Source organism: Mercenaria mercenaria, chromosome 1, assembly GCF_021730395.1.
Source record: "Mercenaria mercenaria strain notata chromosome 1, MADL_Memer_1, whole genome shotgun sequence".
Lineage (NCBI taxonomy): Eukaryota > Metazoa > Mollusca > Bivalvia > Venerida > Veneridae > Mercenaria > Mercenaria mercenaria.
Window position 1 is genome coordinate 39,454,512 of NC_069361.1, and position 18,135 is coordinate 39,472,646.

The 18,135-nt window shown below is 32.3% G+C and overlaps 2 protein-coding genes across 5 annotated transcripts in view; one reads left to right on the top strand and one right to left on the bottom strand.

Moving 5' to 3' along the window:
- LOC123541134 (toll-like receptor 1) overlaps positions 1-18,135 on the bottom strand; it is a 161,492-nt gene that overhangs the window by 30,047 nt on the left and 113,310 nt on the right. The window lies entirely within an intron of this gene.
- LOC123541118 (toll-like receptor 4) overlaps positions 1-18,135 on the top strand; it is a 42,797-nt gene that overhangs the window by 7,811 nt on the left and 16,851 nt on the right. The window contains exons 1-2 of one of the 4 annotated variants that reach the window (XR_008371208.1): positions 1,393-4,911; positions 7,123-8,225. The exons of 1 other annotated variant lie outside the window; for it this stretch is intronic. The gene's annotated coding sequence lies outside the window, so the exon portion shown is untranslated. Of the gene's footprint in view, positions 1-1,392; positions 4,912-7,122; positions 8,226-18,135 lie in introns of those variants that run through there. 2 more of the 4 variants (XR_006684440.2, XM_045326529.2) reach the window with 2 other exon arrangements.

Sequence of the window (18,135 nt, forward strand, 5' to 3'; positions counted from 1 at the left end):
AGATAGGGGTCTGAGTGTTTCACATGAAACGTCGTCTCATTAAGTTAATATTTATGCCTAACTTTTTCAAAATTCCTTCATGGATGATAGAATGAATTTACAAAGTTACGGTCGGACGGACGGACATTGCGATTTTAATATGGCTACCTTTGGGGGCATTAAAATCAAAGAACATACTGTAGTGTAAATAAAAAGTTTTTTGCTGAAACATCTTTAAAGAATGTAAGGATGTTATTATTAAATAAAAACCTAAAATTATCAACTGCTTTTGTAAAATTCTTGAAATAGATATATACTTAATCACTTAATAACAACATAATATATTAGGCCCTAACAAAATCTGAAAAAAAAGATCCCCCGGAAGCAACGAGGACAAAACAAATAGTAAATATTGCAGACTCGATTTGATTGAGACCGCATTAGCTCTAGTTGGTTTATTTGTACGCTAGTAAGCAGTGTACATGTATTTAGATAATTTATAACCATGCTTTGCACGGAATGTCATGGATCAGAGGTATAGACTGGCTATATTCATCACTACAACCCGGTAAACTGTAGGAAATCTAAAGTGGTAGTATATTCATGGCATGAGTAGTGGTTTTTTGTAGTAGAAGCGGTGTTTGTAGTAGTAGCGATGTTGGTAGAAAAAGTGGGGTTTGTGGTAGTAAGGGTGTTGGTGGTAGTAGTGGTTTTGGTGATAGTAGTGGTTTTGGTAGTAAAAGCGGTGTTGGTGGTAGTACTGATGTTGGTATTTGTAATGGTATTGGCGGTAGTAGTGTTGTTGGTAGTAGAAGTGGTGTTGTTGGTAGTAGAAGTGGTGTTGGTGGTAGTAGTTGTTTTGGTAGTAGTAGTGGTGTTGGTGATAATAACGGTGTTGGTTGTAGAAGTGGTGTTTGAAGTAGTAGTAGTGTTAGTGGTAGTAGCGATGTTGGTGGTAGAAGTGGTGTTGGTGGCTGTAGTGGTTTTGGTAGTAGAAGTGGTGTTTGTGCTGGTAGCGGTGTTGGTAGCAAAAGTGGCGGTGGTGGTAGTAGCGTTGTAGCGTTGTTGGTAGTAGTAGTGGTGTTGGTGGTAGAAGCGGTGTTGACAGTAATAGTAGATTTGTTTGTTTGTTTTGGGTTTAACGCCGTTTTTCAACAGTATTTCAGTCATGTAACGGCGGGCAGTTAACCTAACCAGTGTTCCTGGATTCTGTACCAGTACAAACCTGTTCTCCGCAAGTAACTGCCAACTTCCCCACATGAATCAGAGGTGGAGGACTAATGATTTCAGACACAATGTCGTTTATCAAATAGTCACGGAGAACATACGCCCCGCCCGAGGATCGAACTCACGACCCCGCGATCCGTAGACCGACGCTCTACCTACTGAGCTAAGCGGGCGGGCTATAGTAATAGTAGAGGTGTTGGTTGTAGTGGTAGAGGTAAAGGTAGTGGGTGTGTTTGTTATATTGGTTACAGTAGTAGTAGTAGTAGTAGTAGTAATAGTAGTAGTAGTAGTACTCGTAGCCACGTGGAGAAAAAGGAAAAACGAAACTAAAACAAAAAAAGCTGCCACGCGGCCACGCGATAACTTTTTGATTTGTTTAAATAAATTATCTCGTGGCCACGTAATAGTTTTTCGTTGTTGTTTTGTCTTTTTTGTATTTTTTTTTCTATCACGAGATAATTTATAAGAAAACCAAATGTCCCTGCTGTGCTTCCGTAAGAAAGTGATCGATAATTTTCATATTGATACAGCAGAGTGGTATGTAGAACTGGGGGTTAAGTGTCCGACGCTGAGCAAGATACCGTACGAAGTTCAGCAGTAGACCCAATCCGAATACATCTGATTTGTCATGCCTTTTCATATATAAATTATTCGTTTGAGAGTCAGTACACTTCTTACGAGAGCTAATAACTAAGAGGTGAAGTGACCGTCATACGAATAGTCAATAGACATGAAAAATCCCAAATATTTGCATAGGATCTATTACCGAACTTCGTATGGAATCTGAGCTGATGGGATATATACCCATATCCTACCCTTATCTGAGGCCCCGAATTCTTCTATTTTTGAACCTGAGTACGTTGGAAATAAATCACAAGAAATGATTAGTAAAGATAACGGCTGAACTTCCTGACAGTCCCCACAAAATACGTGGGTCTACTCCAATTGATCTGCTTTATAGGTTTATTACAATAGTATCACATCGGCTCTTATACATTGACAAACACTGCTCTCATGCGTCACCGACTTCTGCATGCCTTTGTGTGCACGTTTTGAAAAAGTATCGTACTAATTATTCCTAATCCGTCCCCGGTCTTAAAGCATGTATAAGTTAATCTGTGGGACATTCATTGGAACACGACGAGATATCTTCGGAAAAAAATATGGTTTAATAATATGAAAATGTTCAATCAACCATCTTTTAAAAAAATTTCACATTCAACTACGAGGGTCATTCAAAAAGTTGGTGCGTTATGAGCCCCAATTGCTTAATTTGCATTAGTTTGTGGCCAACCTCGTTCAACACGAATGCTATCGATTATTCACGACTCCTACACGACTCTATACGAGCATTCATAACTCATACACGGCAATCATCTCAATATTTACACGATCCCTATACGAACAGCTTTCCTAATGAATAAACATTTTCGCATTCGGATGGCGTTCGAACTAATCTGGACAGCAGATCGCTTCGATCGGGTGGCGATTTCGTACAGCAAATTTTTCCGATCAATTGTATTACTAAACCATCAAGAGTCGATTGCTACATGATTATTTCACGATTTCTTCACGAACACATGCTAACCGACCGCAGCTCGATTTTGTTTTACATATCAAAAATATCGGACAAACACTCCGAGCATTGCCGATCAAAGTAGATCTATATCGATTATCCCGACCTCTTACCGATTGAGTTCTATCAGTTTACGACCATTTCTCAATTTCTTGTCTATGTTGAATTGACCGCCAACCGACGGCCGCATAATCGTAGTCGATAACTTTTCGACCCTCTCTCCCACCCCCGATCGGTAACTGATCAAATATTTATACAAATTAAAGACATAAGACTGGTCATTCCAACCACACTCCTGAGACGGATAGTGCAGTTTCCGAAGAATAGGTCGAGAGCTATTGGTTCGATTTGGTCGGTCGTGTGAATCTAGCATTCGCAGAATCTATGTGGCATTACTGAGATGTGTCAATACAATTTTGATTGCTTTAAAAGATTTTTTTTTTTTTCAAACTGATGAATTGGTGATGTATTCGTTGAAATTTCGTTTTTCTTCGTCCATTCCTGCATGTGAGATATTCGTTTTGGTGTGCCTATGAATAACCTAAGTCCAACGTGTACATCACATATTATGTATCATATACATTTCACACGTGTGATATATTCGGTCGATTTTTTTTTTCACTCGAGTAAGTCGTGTTATATATACAGATGTATTCGCCATGTGACATATACAGCTTAACACAGTTATATTCCACTATGCACTTAATTGAAGAGCGAAGAACTGTAATAGTTAAAAAATGTGGACCGATAGTTCCTGACTGCCTTCTAGAGAAAAACATGAGAATAAAAATATTATTTTACAGACAGGACAGGTACCTCTTTAATGAGAAATAAACTGCGTACATACAGTCTTTCAAAGATTGAATTCTGTACAGAAAATTATTGTAAGCTGATCATGCCAATCCAACATAGGTCAGCATTAAGTTCATTTAGGTTACCTTTCCAGGATAGAAAGTGTCAATTTTGTGAAGTTGTAGAAGATGAGTCTCAAGTAATTTTACATTCTAGAGGAGTACCGCACATTTTTGTTTGTTAAAGCTGTTGAAATAGATCACTCTTTCATGTCTCGTAGCAATACTGGAAAACTGACTTTCATACTCTGTAATTCTGCATTGCTGCGTTATCCTGCCAAAACCTATCATCTGATTTTAAAGAGAAGAACTTTTTTTATCTTTGAAGATAGGTGTTCATTATGGCCATAATGCTTTTACATATATTAATAAGGTGGCAATCACTGTTTTAAATGTAAATGAGCCGCACCATGAGAAAACCAACATAGCGCATTTTCGACCAGCATGGATCCAGACCAGCCTGCGCATCCGCGCATTCTGGTCAGGATCCATGTTGTTCGCCAACGGTTTCTCTGATTGCAGGATCTAAGCTGGTCGCAAATGCACTATGTTGATTTTCTCATGGTGCGGCTCAAATATAATTATTACTTTTAATTCATTGATGTCATTCACACTCTATTACCCTAGGTTAATGTCATCACTTGTTCTGTAATGGCTCTATATTCTTCACTGAATCCTTATCCTTTTGTATTTTTGGTCATTTTCTCAAATATCTAGAACTTAGGTATTTTGAATGTTAGGTCAAACTAGAATGGATAAAGTGTGAAAATTATTTAGGTCATCAATATATATTTTAAAGAAATAAAATCATCAAATATTTTAGTATTATTTATTAAACACTGTTCTTACTTAATATTCACATAGAAAATTTCTATATGTAAATAAAATGCATTTTTGAACTAAATTTTAAATATTTTAATACATTCATAGAATGCATATTATTTCAGGATGTAATAAGATCTATTTTTCTACCGACAAATGCAAACGACTGTTGTGTACATATATCATATAACGGGTATAAATAAAAGTGTCAGTTACATTTATTTTACTGCCTATTTTCTTCCTCGACAGGAACAGTGTTATTGTATAGAGACTCAGTGTGAATTATTTTTCATACTTATTCACTTCAATAACCACTTTAAAAGGACATTAAGAACATTTCGGAATAAGTGTGTTCAGTTGTGTTATACTGGTGCTATCTGAGAAGTATATCTACTTAAATGTGATAAAAACAAAGCGATACTGGCATATTGGTTGTTAATTCTTCTTATGTGACTAGTAAGTTGACTTTGTTGCATTATGAAAATTTGTCATAGTTATAAACAAGTTTAGGCAAAAAAGTTAATGTTTAGTTTCTCAGGCCCCGCCGCATACGATTTTGACCCGCCGCATCTAAATTTTATATCAAAGAAAAAAAATGACGAAATTCGCGAAAGGAGAACATTCAACAAAAAATAAGGACGAAAAAACGAAAATAAGTGAGAATAAATCATCAAGAACTGTTTCTCGTCGATTCGGGCTTTCCTTTCTCATTGATTCGTGCCCTTGTGTTTTTATAAAATGCATGCTCATGTAGAAGTTCTTCCATCAGAAACTTGTGTTTCTGAAAACATTTTAAAATGCCTAAGAAAATATTAGTAATGAAACCGCTGAAAACTGAGTAAATACCATTTTTAATATTTTGCATCAAAAATTGCTTATTTCAAAAGGATATTACACAGTGGGTAATATTGTGAGCCCAAAATTCAAACTAAAAGCATCCTTAGCATATTTAGACTGTTGTAACGAGTGTTCAAGATTTCAGTCTTGATAGAAATTTCCCTTTTTATGGAAATAAACTGTGCAAAAATTAACACTTATTGACCTACCAAACAAAGGATAGGTTTTAAAATGAGGCACATGTTCAGGCGCGTAGCTGCTTTTACGCAGATTCGTAGCTGCTTAGTGAAAATCTGGCAAGAATACACAAACTGACCTACTACCTTATTTCGTTGCAACAAGAAGTCTATATCATCCAACGAAGATTGCTACACACGCAAACGTCATATTTCTTCATATTTTGTTTGTAGTACAGTAAACCGAAGTAATAGAAAGCTGGTTTATATAATTAGTTGATTTAACGAGCATTGAAATTCACCAGTAATTACGGAAGCGCTGGCGGGACATTTATGAGTTAATTTAAAATGTATTACTTAACACTTAAAACTAAAGTTTCGCACCAAAAGTTGACGTGCAACTAAGATGGACGATAGAAAAGAAGGGGTCACGTAAGTCTAATATTTATTATTTTACCTCACCCAATCGAAGGTGTGAGAGAGATATTTTTTATTCATGGTGTTTGTCTGTCCGTCTGTGCTGCTACTAATTACATTTAAAAATAGTTTGGCAATTCTCTGCCAAGACAGTATAAGCCTGGTCTATTCGTAATGCCAGAGAATCTAGTCAGAACATTTTGACGCTGTAAGTTGATTCTGACATATTTTCAACATTAGGCCATCTGGTTAGAGAAATTACCTCGATTTGAAGATTGTTTCATTTCTTGGAAATTTTGCGAATTATTTGTAATGAAATGTAACATTATGGCAAGTGCATATACATTTTTGTATATGAAAGGGACAGGCATATAGACTATTGTAGATTCATTGGAAATTAGAATCTATATGATTTTCATTTGGCATTTTTAAATCAAGTAATACTAAACAAAGTAAAGTAAATACAACGAAAAACAAAATGTCACAAATTCTTTTAAATCAAAATTATTGTAATTTTCAATGAATCCGCATAAATTGACGCTTTAGTATCTTTGCAGCACTTTCATATTTTAATGAATAGTTCGAGTAATAACTTGATGAAACTTGACAAACTTGATCTGTAGCGTCATTATAAGGTCCATATTTATATTTTAACTGTCATATTTGGCATATAGGTACTAGTAGCTGGCTATAAGATGATGCAAAGAGCACATGAACCTGGTCAGTAGGACAAAGGCAAATTTCATAGCAAGGTCACAAATCTGTCTGTCGTAATTATTTTTTGTCCAGGGCATAAATTTATAACCAATCAGGGTCTTAACTTTAAATATGTAGGTGGCGATGAGGTGTGCAGAGCATATGAACTTGATTGGTAGATCAATGTCAAAGTCACAGACACAGGTTTTAAGTATTGAGTGTAGTGTACTATAGAAGTTGAAACTTTTCAATATTCTGTCAATATATACCAGTGGATGGGTGAACATGTGTCGTTTTGACATCTCTTGCTTGGATGGAATTACAGTCATTTGTTTGAAGATGAGAGTTATAGGGCCGTGAACCAAGAGTTATTTTACCGGGTTAGTCAAAGGTCTCAGGTTTGACCTTGTATCATGTCAGGTATGTTGTGGGAATGTAGGGTGAGGGTATCATCATGACTGGTATTGGTATTCGGCAAAGATTACCAATTATTACAATAGCATTTTGCAGTATCCATATTAATATGTTTTGTTAATTTCAGAGTGATACTGCCAATACCGTCCAACAGAAGAAGGGAAGGAAACATGGCACGCTTCACAAAGCTGCATTACAAAAAGAGAAGCTATCGTGTAGTAAGAAGCGCAAACAATGGAGGGATTAGAAAATCCACCTATAACAAAGAACAACTTATGTCAGTATATTTATGGACAGAAAAGTTCGGACATTGTCAAAAGTTGATGCATAGACAGGAAAATGATTAATTAGTTATCTGCTGATACAAATTTAACTCTGTATTATGCTGAGCGATTTGGTATATAAATTTTCACGACAGGACATTGTGAAAAATCTGTTCAAATGTCAGGGATGAAACTACATGTATATGGCGATTCCTTAAAGTGTACTGAAAGTGCACTTATTAACAGCGCCACATTGCTGTACTATTAAAGTTTTATATATTCTTTCACACATTGAACAACACCGTTTTAATACGGCTAAAGCAGGTATCAGAGAGGCAAACAGCATTGCAGTAATGTAATATGATATAGCATACACGTCACAGATCTAGTATTCATGCGAATACTACAATTGCTTGTTTTATTTGTCCAAATGAAACAGTCATACATGCATTGTGTGTATGCATTATGAGAGAACCGTTCATGAATCAATATTATGTGTGTTCTCGTGTTTAAAATAAATGTTAATTTCACTTTGATTGTTATTCAATGTTGAATTTCCTGAAAATTTTATTTGAACTAATAAATGATAAATCTTAATTGGTAAGTCTTAACTGCTAAGTTCTAACACTTAACTGACAAATCTTAACTGCTAAGTCCTCACATTTAACTGACAAGTCTTAACTGCTAAGTCCTAACACTTAACTGACAAGTCTTAATTGAAAAGTCCTTACACTTTACTGATAAGTCTTTTAAAATGAATGTTAGATTTTTCAGTTTTAGTTTTTTGTTTCAGGTTTTACACAGTTAATGTAGCTTATTTTTGATGCATTATTAATAACCTATTATTTGATGTATACAAGTAGTGTATAAAAGAAATAAGTACAATGTATTCTATGTTCTATATAATTATTTTCATGATTTTTTTAGTGCATGTCAAAATGTTCTGAATAAAAGGTGTATACATGTATGTTTCGTTGTTATGCTTGCATATTTACATTGTCCAATAAATATCCACCATTTCTTTCTCACTGAGCAATGAGTGGTCATATCAAAGTATTCTAATCAAACTTTAGTATAATAAAGTAAAGAGAAAAGCTTTATTTAACATAGCAAATGGTCAAGATTGCATAGTATTTGCAATATAGTTTTTGCTTCACATTCATTGTCGTTGACCAGGCAACGCCACACTGCTCTGTATCCAAGACACCGGCCACTTGTTTGCATTTCACTGTTCACAAATTCACTGTTCACAAAGGCAATAACCTCGTCAACCGGTGTATATTTACAACCCGTTCTTCTTCAGTATTCTTTTCAGTTGCCTTATACATAGACGAATTTTATGTCGCACAAGCAGCATGCAAACAATTTTTTTCCTTGCTCGAAATACACCAGCATTTGTTGTAGTCTCTCAAGTCTTGTTTCAGATACAGGCAAATCTGTAGGAACCACCGCATTTGTAACAGAGACATGCACATTCGCTCTAGTCAAAAAAGGTCCGCATAATAGACAACTGATGTATTGCTATTGTCGTTTTCTCCTGGTGTCTGAAAATTACAAAATAGAGTCAGTTAGTTTAATTCTGACAAGATTTAATGCTTATTGATTCACTTTCCAGACCACTTCCTGGTACAAAAAAGTAATTGGTGTCCTAACAATAATGACGTTGCTCGCAACCACAGCAGGACTTGAAACATATACTACTTAGGCCTATTTCTAGACCGGCATTTCTTATCAAAGACGTTTAGAGTGTTTGAAATGGAAGTGCAAAGGCACAAGTAGAAGGAAGGATGAGGGAGGGAAGGACAGGCAAAATAAATAAATAAACTCTATGTCTGATACAAATAAAATGAGCCGTGCCATGAGAAAACCAACATAGTGGGTGTGCGACCAGAATGGATCCAGACCAGCCTGCGCATCCGCGCAGTCTGGTCAGGATCCATGCTGTTCGCTAACAGTTTCTCCAATTCCAATAGGCTTTAAAAGCGAACAGCATGGAGCCTGACCAGACTGCGCGGATGCGCAGGCTGGTCTGGATCCATGCTGGTCGTAAACCCACTATGTTGATTTTCTCATGGCACGGCTCAAACGATAAATGTTGTCTTACATTTTCTGTTTACGCAAATCCATGCCGTCTGCATCGAGAGTTCGCAATACTTGTAGTACAGTCTTTTGCTTAACGTGCATTTTATGATCATTGACCAACCTACGCCACATAGCTCTGTATCCAAGAGATCGGCCACTAGTTTGCAGTTCACTCTTTACAACGTCAATAACATCGTTAATTGGAGTACAGACCTGTTGTCTTCTGCGTAAATTGTTCTTCTTTAGAATTCGTTTCAATTGCCTTATACAAAGAGAATGTCCATGACGCACATTTTTAGCAGCATGCACACAATCTCCTTGTATCGCAATCCACTGTCAAAATACATCTGTATCAGTTCGAGTCTTGAGAGTCATGTTCCGGGTATTGGAAAACATGCTGGGACCACTGCACATGCAACGGACGAATAAAAGATCACAATAATGATGAAAATCCGGAGAGAATGTAATATATTTCTATATGAAAGCAACACCATTTTGTCTGATGAGTATAGGTGCAGGTACTTGAGTTCTTAGTGTTAAGTCATAAGTCATAAGTCGTAAGTCATAAATCGTTAGTCGTAAGTAATAACAGTTTAGTCAAAAATGTCCTTCCGTTTCCAGCGCTTCCGTAAGTAATTGTCTTTGTAAATTTATTAGGTACAGTCTTTATACTATTTGGTTGCTTATTTAGTAATAATCCTGACCATGTGAAAGATTACATTCATACGCCGTCTATGCTAACGGTTTAAAGAGTAAAATTTCTATATTAAAATTATAATACAATGTCAAAAATTCATAAACTGCTTGTAGAGAGTAGTAAAGTAATTGTTTGTGCGAAGTCAATCTAACCCCATTTGACCTTTTAACCCTTGGTCCGAACCGACCAATGCCGGCCAATTTAAAATCCACAGGTTTTAAACCCAATTAAAAGTTTTTAAAGTTAAATTTAAATACATATGATATAGATGAGTTTACAGAATAAAATATATTGTTTGAAAGAAAGAAGATTTACTGATAATATAAACCCCCATTATGTTATAACAAAAAATGGGAGAAAAATGATAAAAGCTACCTGTTCATCTTGTGGAAAGATGAAATCAAAGTTTGTTAAAAGTACAGGGGGTAATTTAGATATTCACAAAGCAATGTTACCTTTATTACCTAAGAAAGGTTTAACACTTCCAGGATATAATTATTGTGGGCCAGGAAATCCCCTAGATAATGGACCCCCTGTCAATGAACTGGATGCAGTATGTATGGACCATGATTTATGCTATGACAGTGATGTAAAAAAGGGTACATGTGATAAGCAAATGCTTTCCAATTTAAATAAAACTAAATCAAAAACATTTGGAGAAAAGATTGCAAAACATTTAGTTGTGAAACCTATAATTAAAACGAAATACACACTTGGTCTCGGACAAAAACAAAAGTCAAAAAACGGGAAAAGGGGGTAGAGTATACCCCGGAATCACATGGAGCGATGAATTAGCAAAGAATTACACCAAACCAATTAAAAGAAAATTTAGGAACGAAGAGTGATATTAATGATATTGATGATAACCCAAAAACCCAAATTCATTGAAAAATTAAACGAGGAACCCATAGAAATTAATTTTGTTACAATTACTCTACAATCACAGTATCATAGCTCTAAAAATTAATTCATCATCATCTGTCAGCTTGCAGTGTTATTTGAATTTGACTTGGAGTAAAATATTAATTCTAAACCACCCGGAAAAAATGAATAAATTATTTATGGAATCTAGCATTTACCTCTTATTATCTTGATTAATGCTTTCTAATAGCGAAACCACTATATATCCAGCTGGTCATTCCTACTTTCAGCAACAGCAGTAGTAACTAAAAAATAAATAAACTCATTTGTCAAGTTGATTTTGACATAATCCGCAGATAGTTCAACCAAACTCTTTACATTATTACTTTGAATAAAATTATTACAATCATAAACAATTTTTTTTTCCATTGTTAACCACTAACTGATCAATAAATGAAGCCGCATTATTAATTAAAGCAATTAGATTATCATCTCCACAACACCATAATTATTTACCATTACAATTTATTTACTTAAAAAAACTTACTTCAAAATAAGCATTAAACCAATCAAAATATGAACTACTATCAGTAATTGTAAAGTGATATCCGATTTTGTGGTTAAACATTAATTTCCCAGGAAACAGAAATTAAAGCTGTATCTAATCGAATAGAGAGTTAATTCATATCTCGCAATATTCTTTGTTCTAAACATGTATATATTTAATATATAATTTTTATTTTTATTCTAGTTTTATTTTAGTTTTTTATTTTATTTTTTATAAATTACTCTTTAATACGTTTTGGTGAGCTGAAGTTCCAGCACGAGCTAAAGTCCCCAGATCCTGTACTAATATTCTATTATCTCATATGAATATCCTCCTCATTTTATTTTTATTATTATTCTTTTCTTGTAATTCCTTGCAATTAATTACCAACGCTGGAGCAGTTTTCTTTTAAGTTTTTCAACAATTTAAGCTGCAGTTAATTGCCAACTTCTGTTCCAACCTTTTTGTTTGCCACTTCAAGTGCTGCTTTCCCTGCTGTTTCCCAAAGCTTTTTTTTTCCAGCTGTGCTAATGAAGATGGCACTCCGCTTGAAAGCAATTTCGTAAAGGTGTCAAAGATACCTGTTCCGTGTATAGATTTCTTCTCCTGTGTAGCACACATATATAAATATTTCCTTTATTTTTATCATGACCTTTTTGTACATTTATAAAACTAAATTTTTAATAAAAGTTTTAAAACTAAAGTTTTAATTAATTTCTTATTAAAATTAGTGTAAAACTTGTTTCAACCTCCATTAAAATTTAATTATTCCTACCAAATACATCTGTAATATATATTCTAATTGAATTTATAATATATTTATTAATTTCAAGAATATCCAACATCTTTGTTGTTCTTTTGTAAATGGATAAGCTCTTGTTAAATCTGCAGTACTAAAGCATAGATAAACACTGAAATATACCATCAGACAAGAATTATCAATAAGATCACATGAATGAAATTGTATCCACAAGTTAGTTATATTTGGTGTTTTAGTTCCCCATTCAGTTTTTCTAATTTTTTTTTCTCAAATCCAAGCAATGTATGAAAATTTGATATTTCCAATCCAACTAAAATTATCAGTAAATTGAAAATCAAATCTTAAAACTACTTTAAATCAAATTTCCAACTTTATTGAGCAATTTCTGATTTATCAAATACCCATAATCACCATTATTTCTTAATTTTTTCCCAAATATAATTATTAATATCTGTGTAACCTGTAAGAACCATTTGTAAATATGATATCTTTCCATTCTTTACCATTAATGATAACGCTTCTTTAAATTGTCATATTCATCACTAATATTATGCCAAGAGTAGATCTAAGTGTTAATACTATCCAACCAACAACATAAGTTTATTTTTATCTAAAATAAAGAACTACTAAATCTGATTGAAAAATCAATCGGTTTATTTTTATATCTTTAACTGTTTCAGAACTTAATACTAATTTTTTGTTCCATTATATAATTAACAAACATAGTCTTTTTAATTAAAATATTCTAAATTCAAGAAAAAAAATTTTTATATAACATTTCATGATGTTCTGGTAAAAGAGAATTCATATTTAATAGTTCATCAATTATTCTAATACTTCATTTTTTAGTTCTTCATTAGTATTTCCAGCATTAAATGAACCACAAATTAACTCCAATCCATTAACCAATTCTTAGTGGATTACATTGGAACAAACGTCATAACCTTGTCCCCTAATTACTTTTATTAAAATTCATAGATCTTTTAATGATATGTAATCCTACTTTCTGTTAAATCTTTAAATATTTTTATTGAATGAATTGAATGCTTTTTCTTAATGTTTATCTCTTTTATTAATCAAATCGAATTAAATCATCATCTACTTTAGTTTAATTACTTCTTTTCCATTATTCATCCTAAGCAATTAATTTGTTTTGACCATAAAGTTTATTAAATTATAATTAAATAACATATTGTCCATTGGTGAACTATATATGGGAATTAAGGTTTAATTCCTTGTCCACTAAATATAGGAGGCTAAATTAACAGTAATTATCAACCGTTTTTTGTACATATACCATTCGTTTTTGTTTATGTTTTAATTCTTTAGGTTATTTCTCGTTTATATGGATCTTTTGATCCTTGATTTTGCTAAGCTATCAGACCGTTTTTAGCTTCACAATATTCGTAGTAACATTCCCTATTGTATTTTGGACTGTGACTTCATATATTTAATTATGATTAGCTTCAAGCTGCATAAAAAAGTCAAACATTTCAAACGGGGATATGTTCCCCTTATTCTTTTAAAACATCATATCCAAACCACATTCAAATCTATTCTCATGTATTTTTCCTCCCATTTTTCAAATTTCCTCAACAGTTCTTCTCTCAGGAGACTCTGTAATTTGGTATTGGTTCTTGGAATAGCTTGGTACACCCTGGTATGTTTGTATGTCTTTCATTTCATCACCTAATAATCCTAATTGTTGTTTTATTCCAGGTAATGCTTTTTACTGACTTATAATTGTTCTTTTTGACTTTCTATTTTTTCAGTAATTGGTTTATAAAATTTCAGTATACATATCCCGATTTGTAATCTTTCTTATTTTTTCCTCTCATTATTTCTCTCTAAGACTTCTCATCTTTTGCCCACTAATTTTTTTCTTATTATCATTCATTAAGTTTTGATTGCAATTAAATAATATGTAAGATAATGTAAAATAATGTAAAAAATGTAAATAATGTAGATATTGTAAAATAAGTAATCTTATATAAATGAATTCCAAATTATGATACAAACAATGAAAGCCAATACTTTAAACAATTTTATCCTTTATGCCAGAATTCCATGTTTAGAATGTTAATATGTGATCGTCAGGATCTGGAAAACAATACATTATGCAGTATACTTCGAAACCTCTTATATATTATGATAAATTATACATATTGCTAAAAACCTAGAACAATCTAAATATCAAGATTTAAATAACAACTTAAACCAAATTGCAAAAAAGATTAAATTAGATCCAAATGAAATACTTGAATATTCAGCTGATCCCGACCAAATTGAACCTTGTGAGAACCTTGAATCAGAAAACAAAACGTAGTAATATTTGATGATTTTTGTATTGAAGATAAAAAGGTTGCAAATGAAAGTACAAAATATTTTAATCAAGGACGCCACAAAAACGGTTGTGTATATATTTAAGTCAGTCTTACCTAAAAACACCAAAGGATATTCGGATTAACTGTTCACATTATATTTTTATTTGAAAGTCCGGGTAAAATGAAGATTAATAGATTTGTGATGAACAAAATATAGGATCGTGATACTTTTGCTATTCAACAAATCAAAAATATGATTTCTTACTATATTGACAACCAAGGAAGTTTTTTTAAAAAAAACTTTACGGTAATATATAATAATTATATAATTTGGAGTTTTTAATGACGAAAACAAATAAGTGAACCTGACAGTATAAGTAAAGTTAAATTTGATATTGATTTAATATTATCTACTAAAAACAAGTCAAAAAGCTTAAAAAGGAACGGAACGTATCTTCACAGAAATAAGGAACTTGAACTAACACAATGAGATAGAGCATTAGATATGGGAGGTTAATGAATAATTCAACCTAGGTATCCAAGATCAACCCAACGATCAGTTCCTAAGAACGGTTGTGTATAAAAAAAATTCAAAGTGTAATAGATGACTAAAAACTTGAAGACATCAAAAGTATAAAACAACACAAAGAAGAAGTTAAGAATATTGATGAATTAACAAAAGATTTTAAAAAGAATTCATTTTTATAAATTAATCAATTACAAGTAAAATTGAAGAAGAAATGAAAGCAAGGTTGATTCTCTATTAAAGAACTTGAAGAGAAATCTGATTTGACAGATGACAACATAAAAGGAAGTTTTTCCGAGTTAAATTAAAATTTTATCACCCAAATTCAGAATTAAAAAGATAGTATGATTAAACATGAAGAACTAAAAGAACAAGATTATTGAAGCTGAAAAAGTTTACAAAATTATGTATCAGTTAGAAATCAGAAACAGAAATAAATATACTAAATACGAAACTGAAAATATGCATAAAGAATTATTAGAATTAATTTCAATTAAACTTGCAGATATAAATCTATTGGAAAAGGCAGCTTCACAAAGAGGTGATGATCAAGACACACGCATTAATAACCTTAAAAAAGAAATTAATTCTAAATGATGACTTTAAAAAAAAACAAATTCGAAAATTGGATTAGTTATTAAATGACAACCGTCATAATTTAAAGTATGCAACTTAAGTAATATACAAAAAAATTACAAGATGATAGTAATAATTTAATGCTAAAGTTGAGAACATAAAAATGAACTGACTTTGTAGTTGAAAAATCCTTAAACAAGTAGAGTTAATTACTGCTAATACTGAAGCAATTAACATAATTAATAATCACTAGAAAATTTGAGAAACAAACTTGTAAACATGATTAATAATGTCGATGCACATCACAATATAAAGTACGAAAGTTAAGTAAACTTAAAGGTTTATTACAAAATGATATTAATGAATTTTTAAAGAATATCATTAATAAAATTTAAATGATACAATTAAAAAAGAATAAATGATATTGGACACTGTAGTTGAAATATCAGCTAAACAAGAATCAATCACTGCTAATACTTTCCATTAATTACTGCTAATACTAAAGCAATAACCGCTAATTCGAGAAATTACCCACTAATACCCCAAGAAATTACAAAAGTAAAAAATTTTTTCTAAAACAGACCTCAATTAGAGAACCAAAGAATTACTGTTTGACAATCTAACTCGTTCTGAAGTTGCCACAACAAAACGACTTGATGAATTTAGCTGAAATAATTCTTTCAACTTTAAGAAAAAAAAAGACAGGAAAATAGAAGAAAGGCTAGAGAAGTGGGACATGAAGTGTTTCTCTTTGAATACTATAATAACACTCTTTATGATTATGTATAAATGAAAAATAAATTTAAACCGTCGAGTGCCTGGATATAATTCAACCAATGAAAATATGACTGGTCTAACTATTAAATCAGTTAAATTTAAACCTGGAATTATTGTAATTATGAAGCTTTAAAACACAAACCAAAATATAAATTATTGCACAAGATGTGATTTTGAGTGGAGTGTTTAAAGTTTAAAAAATCCGGAATTATATAAAGATATTAGATTTTATAACGGGGCCAGGCCCCTAGGTGAACCAAAATCAAACCGATTAAAAGCCCAATATAACATTTTATTTAAAAGTGGAATGCTGAATATCAGACAATTCTTGGTATAGATGATGTAGTTTGATATGTAAATATAACAGCTGAGACTTTGACACTGATCATTAATATCTATGTATAAGAAAAAAAATTAAAATTTATCTAAAACAAGGGACAGTGATTGATATTCATCCTCATGACGATTCGGCATCTACAGAACAACATTTTCGCTTTGCGGATCAGTTTACATCAAATTCTATATATATCGGATGAAAACAAAAGGACAGTGATTTGATATAATAGCTGGGGTTAAGTATAATAACATACAAAATCAAGACAAAACAAACAATTTTTGTTATATTGTTTATTTTTTCATTAAAATTTACAAAATAAGTATAAACATTTATGATTTATTGTATAAAACACTGAAAGTAAACATTGTAAAACATAATAAATAATTCAATCAAGCATATGCCTATGATACTTCAAACGGTTGAGTAATTTCAGTTGTTTGTACTTAAATCTTGTAATAATTGTATATTAGTTTTAAAAAAATAAATGCAAAGCCGTGTTCTGTACATTTAATTTAACCCCGACGCCAGGTAAGAATTTATAACGTGCACACCCACGCGGGGTGAAACCATTAGTCTTTCCTAAGAGACCTCATCTGTAGCTCACCATAACAGCTGGTTTTTTCCTAAATCATCAAACCAGCCCTTTGCAGCCAGAATCACCTTCAAACCCCATTGTTTCATGCTTCCCGAAACCTTCGAAACTAAGACAAGAACGAATACGGAATTCAGTGCTATTACAACAATGACGGAAAGAATTCTTTAAGGTGCACAACCAGTCAATGTCACACAGCGGCTGAACAGATAACAGACAAGCGATCCAGTACACAAACCATACTGCCAAGCTACCTATACAACAGACAAGGAAACGTCAGATTGACTTCCTGGAACTAAGCATAACAGAAACTCGTCCCTCAATGATATAAAAGTTGAAACCGTTATATATATGGTAGTAATTCTTTATTATAATAGTGTTATGGTTTTGAAATTATCATAATTTTATTTTATGTTTATAATTTATACAATTACTTTTGTTCTAAATAATAACAACTCCTACAAGGTAATTTTATTCGTTTCCCATATAATTAAAATATATTTGTATGAATTTCAATATCAAAGGGAGATATTACTTGTTTTTTAATAAAAAGAGGATAATTTGTAAATAACCGACCTTATATATTGTTATAATTACATTTGGTTTCCCGTCCTGTGTTAGTTTTAGTTTTAAATTTAGGCATTTGGTTTTCCCCCGGTCTGTGTTATATTTTTAGTTTGAAATTTTCTTGTTCATGGATAATTATTAATGTATTATATAGTATTGTGTACATTTTGTGTCATTTTCTAATGTCTTTAACAGTTGTTTTATCTATTAGAAGGATTTACAAACAAGAAG